This window comes from Drosophila sechellia, chromosome 3R (assembly GCF_004382195.2).
Source record: "Drosophila sechellia strain sech25 chromosome 3R, ASM438219v1, whole genome shotgun sequence".
NCBI lineage: Eukaryota > Metazoa > Arthropoda > Insecta > Diptera > Drosophilidae > Drosophila > Drosophila sechellia.
In genome coordinates, this window is record NC_045952.1 from 1,290,063 (window position 1) to 1,296,062 (window position 6,000).

Here is a 6,000-nt window from a genome sequence, read left to right on the forward strand (position 1 = left end):
ATGTTAATCAGCTCTTAGTTGGCAAAGCTAGTTATTGGTTTTGGCGAATGCACAAACAATCAGAGAATTTTATCTCGCAACAGTTTGCTATAGCGCTGCGTGTAGTAACACGATATAGGGAAAATGGTTCAAACACAGATGAAACCCAACAAGGCAACTTACCGTGTCTACGCAGTAGATAAAGATAATATGTAGCGATATGTAATAATGTAGCGAGCTCCCTCGAAAGCTGTTTGCTGGGACTGCAACAAGGAGGGGCAAGCCACACATGTACCATACACACCAAATTGTCTGAATTGAAAGAACCGTTTGGAAAACCGAAAGGCAGGGTCATCCCTTAACAATCGGCTGTCCCACATGTAGATAAGGAGTTATGTTAATCATTAGGGAATAGGTTTAAGAAGAAAAGATATATTGAAATAAAGAATACTCCAAAGTATTAAAAGGCATATAAAACACTCAACAATCAAGAGATCAGAAAAAAGCGTTTCTGCAGTATGGAAAAAAGCTTCGAAACTATTATTTAGTTAGAGATATTAGTATATTGGTTAGAATATTTTGTAAAAAAAAACTCGGACTGGAAAGCGGAATACAATATGATTATGAAACTACTATTTCAATTCAAGAAATAAAAGACTTAATATAGTATTCACCATCCACCATATTTCAAAACACATAGGATAGAATAACTTTGGTTCTGGAAACTGGAAATATCGAGGAAAAACGGATATTGGAGGCCTTTATAAACCGGCCGAGCTCTGAAGTGACTGTAAGGGAGGCTACGAGTCAACAACGCAAGGTAACGAAGCAGCAAGAAGGCTGAATCCTTGAGAGTCAATAAGGAGCAAGATCGCTACGTCGAGACGTTCGGGACAAGGATAGACTTTGAATTGAGACACAGGTAGCTGAGGTTCAATAAGGCAACGCACGGCTAGGTTGAGACGCCTTGCTATACCATGAATCGAGTCAAGACTCTGGCATTAGCCCGGCGAGTCCGTTATCTTCCGTGCCCAATCCAAGCAAGAACCATAGTCGACAGCAGAAGCGAGGCAGTCGAGCAGACCCATAAGGGTCCGCCGCACCTGCTTGATACGCGTTCGTTTTTTCCTTCCCTTGCTAAGGCCCAACCCTGGGCCTGTTTTTTTTTAATCTGTTTTTTAGCAATATTACACTGACCTCAAGTAGCGCTTAAGTAGTAATCCCACGTGCACTGACGACAGTTCGAAGACTCTTTCTATTACTATAAAGTTAAGTATTCCGCAAAAAAACTCTATTTTCAATTCAGATAACGTCGGAAATGAACATAATGCTATTGGAAACTTATACAAAAGTTTAAATTTTTTTAGTTTAGTCGTTTTTACCCCTGCAGATGGGGTAAAACGGGCTGATAATTGAGGAACACACCCGGTAGGGATTTTGACACTTATGATATTTTTTTGCGAAGTCGATCTAATCAGGAATTTGTTCGGGGCCACAGGGAATCCTCTGTGGTTGCGTTTGGAGGTATAGTCACCTGCAGCAATGAAGTCCCCTAGGTTGTTAAAGAAGTGTAGAAATTTTTGTTCGGATACATAAAAAAGAGAGGGAGCCTATACCGCTTTTCTAGTTGCACGCTTATAAATGTGGCCTAAGAGTAATTGTGTGCAAACTCGCTATGGTAGTGAATTCTAATCAGGATATCAGTTCCGCCGTGAGCTTTTCCGTTTAGATGATTTGTTCCGTATAACAAAAATCCGTTTATTTGGAAGTTGTATTTAGCAAAGGAATAACATCAATATGATTGTCATGAAGGAATTAAGTTAATCATAGTTTTTGTCGTAAATCGTCGTTGACGTTCCATAATGATATTCGTAGGGCAGCCATTCATTATTTGGAACGTTAAGACCATATAAAAAATATATATATTCTTGATCAGGGTCAATAGCCGAGTCGATCTAGCCACGTCCGTCTGTCCGTATGAACGTCGACATCTCAGGACCTATAAAAGATACAAGCTTGAGAATCTGCATAGAGATTCTAGAGACATAGGCGCAGTGCAAGTTTGTTGCCACCGTCCAAATATCGATATTTTTTCATAATTTTATTTGTTTTGTAAATTTCTATAGACTTGCCAAAAAACTTTTTGCCACGCCTTCTTTAACGCACACAATCCTACCAAAATTTCCACGCCCACACTCTAGCAAAATGTTTTGATATATTTTCATATTATTGTAAAGTGTCAACCGAACCGCCAAAAACTGCTTCTCCCACACGTTTGTAAAATGTTTTGATAGTTTTTCATATATTTATTAGTTTTCTATCGACTCACCAAAAATTTTTTGCCACGCCCTCTCTACAAACCGCTCAAAACTGCCACGCCTATACCATTAAAAAAATATTTTTATTTTTCTCCGCTTTATTTTTTGCCACCGAAGTGCTGGGCACGCGGAAGCTGTCGATGCCGCGTGCGGTTCGCTCAAAAATAGCAGTCTTACTTCGGCAAGCTCGCTCCTTGCACCTACAAAGTGTGTAGCATTGTCACTCCTAATGGTACGCGGACTGCCTCGAAGACTGATGAATCTTCTCAGCGCTGCGAAGAAGGAAGAATTGTAAGATCATGACCAACTTCCAAATGGGCTGCTTTTGTGGAAAACCAAACGAAGACGGCGATATAGCCTGTAGAGTGAAATGCTGGATTAGGCTGCACTCGACACAGGCTCCATTTTAATACATCGGACGCATTTATTGATGACGGCCACCAGTCCACCAGAACCTTTGCCATAATTTGGAAAGCAACGCCTGCAGTTCGGCATGCAAATTTTTCTCATGATAATAAACCATCCTTTAGTAAATGTATCGGAAGCCTAGTATCGTAGTCCAAGCTTGCGTTCTGAAGCTTTCCTCCGACTCTAATTGAAAAAACAAAAAATAAACAACAGATACACGTTACTCAGCTAATAGAAGAGTAAAGTGGGCATGGCAAAATATCCAAAAATTTTTCAAAAATGTCGGCGATTTTAGGGAGTTAGAGTGGGCGGGCAAACAGATATCCAAATCAATTGAAAATTACAAGACTAATATAAATATGAAAAAATAACCAAAACATTTTCAAAAATGTGGGCGTGGTAGTTTTGTGCGGATTAAGGGCGTGGCAAAAATTTTTTTTCGGCAAATCGATAGAAATTTGCAAGACTTATAAAAATAAGAAAAAATATCAAAACATTTTTCAAAAGTGTGGGAGTGGCAGTTTTGGGCGGTTTTAGGGCTTTAGAGAGGGCATAGCAACATTTTTTTAGCGAACCAATAGAAATCTACAAGACTTATAAAATTATAAAAAAAATTGAAAAATTGTTCAAAATGTGGTTGTGGCAGTTTTGGCCGGTTTTAGGCTGTTAGGGTATCAACACGTTTTTCAAAGTGTGAGCGTAACAGCTTTGTACGGCTTGTGGGCGTTAGAGTGGGCGTGGCAACATGGGTCAACAAGCTTGTCCTGCGTCTTTGTCTCTAGAATCTGTACGCTGAATCTTAACCTTCTAGCATTTATAGTTAATGAGATGTCGACGTTCATACGGACAGACGGGCAGACGGACATGGCTAGATCGACTGATCCTGACGAAAACACTTGCTTCTGCCCGATACAGTGAAGCATTGCTGTGCAAGGACGAACAAGATATGCTCACTCGTGGATCCTCCTGGCTCTCTCAGCTCTCCTGAGCTCGGTACTTATCGCTGCGACTAAGCTGTTGAGCGCTTGCCGTTTCGCCTCCCCTTGCAGCATGAATGGGACTATATAATCCGCATTCAGTCTGCTCCCAAGTACGATTTCCAGGGGTCTCCCTTCGCTTGCATATTTTTTGCACGAGAAGAGAACGTGCTCTAGGGTTTCGCCTCGGTTTGGGCCTCGGGTGTTCAACATTATGGTTGATAACGCCCGATCTACTTAGGCTGCTGAAGACCTAGCGTAGCCTGGTGTCGAAGCGTTCCTGATGTCTAGTGGGACCATGAGGTCACACTACTCTTGTGCCCTCGATTGCCTGGGCCGCTACTTCGACCACTGTTAACTGCATCGACGGTGGACCGCGCTTTCCTGAAGCCAAACTGGGACTGTGAGAGATCACCCGCGTCATCGATAGCCCTCTCTAGCCGAACGCACACCAGTTTCTCTAGGAGCTTGCCAGTTTCATCAGTGAGATGTATCGGCCGGAACGATTAAGGCTCCTGGGTGGTTTCCGTGGTTTCGGAGAAGCAACATCTTTTCTATCTTCCAGTAACTTAGGAAGATGCCACTTTGTAACTGCACTTTGTGAACGCCTTCGCAAATGAGTCTGGTAAAGAGCTAGCAGAAGCGTCCTTATCCGAATGCTGTCGGGCCCGAGGCCTTGCCGTCCTTCAGTAGCTTTGCCTATTCCAGAATCTTCTCGCTGCTGACCGTGGCTTCAGCTACGACGTGGTCTGTGGCTGGGTCGGCGGGACGTAACCCATCCATCCATGGAAACAGATGTTCCGCTACACTGCGGAGCATCGCTGCTGTTTGAATATTTAATCGGTCACGGCTCAAATAAGTTGGCAGCGGGCGGACTGTTTGTGTGAATGAAAAACTTATATATACAATGTGAGCGCGCAAAAGTTGCATATACATCCTTCGCTTGTGTGACTCGATTGTGAGAATTTGCTGACACTTGCCCTTCACATACATTTTGTGATCCCGTGAGATTTCAGGTCAAGCTTTTTTGTTTACGAAAATACACTGTAACAAAATGTAAGAGCTTGTACAGTGTGTACTAGCTACAGCGATGTATGCATATTACACCGCATCCTTCTATATGTTACATACTTTTCAACGAATCTAGTGTACACTTTTAGTCTACGAGTAACGGGTTTTAAAATGATCGTAAATTTTTTTCCAATTATCTCTGTAAGCTAGGAAATATATTGGTGTAATCCAGGACGCTCTGACTTAGAATACTACCTGCAATAGAGAGAAGATATTATAAACAGGCATTGCTGTATTATGTAGGCTATTGGTACTGATCAAAAATAAAACAAGAAAGAATAATATATTCGAGTTCCCCGACACTCAGATACTCAGCTACCCGATACTCAGCTAGTGTGAATGCGAACGCGAAGTTTCATAATTTTTCTGGGATATCGATACATATTGGGAAATAAAATGAGCAAAAAATTAGAAAGTGCTCCAAGGCGTGGGCGTGACTGGTTCGTCGGCTTTAGGGCGTTACTGTGGGAGTTAGAGTGGGCGTAGAAACATTGGTGCGTCTTGTCTCTAGAATCTGTATGCTGAATCTCAATCATTTAGCATTTATAGTTCCTGAGATCTCGACGTTCATACGGACAGACGGACATCGCTAGATCGACTCGGCTATTGATCCTTATCAGAGTATTGTAACGAACTGATTTTTCTATTTTTGCTTGCTACGAACTGCAACGGCGAGCTCAGAGAGGTTGTGCGTTCGCCCACCAAATTTATGATTTGTGTGATTTCCCGACCAAGGAAAAGCGGAGGGTTCTTATTATAATCGATTTATTCTACTGCTTTATGACTGACTCCTCCGGTGATCTCGCTGCTCCTGTGGCGTTTCTCCTGCAACGCCTTGCCTTCCTTGTCCAGCGTACTCCTTGACAACGGACGACGTGTCGGCCCGGCCAGGATTAGGATGTTATGGGGCAGGGCGTATCGTCCACGGGCGAGGCAACGCTCGGCCTGGGCCCACCTTTACTGACCACTGACTCCGCTGACTCTTTCAGACACGCCAGGAACTTCTCCTCCACTCCCAGGATCACTCTTTACTTGCAGTGCTCGTCCTTCACTTCCTGCGGGCCTCTTGCTGCCCGACGCTTCCACTGCTTATTCTTTTCCGACTTATCCGCGCGTTCTCACTCCCGATGTGCTATACCCTCAGGAAGGCGGTTATTGATAACCCTGTGTTTAATTAAAATCCCTTCAAAAATATATTATATTATTACATTATGTATGCAATAACAATATTTTTTTTTATTCAATAG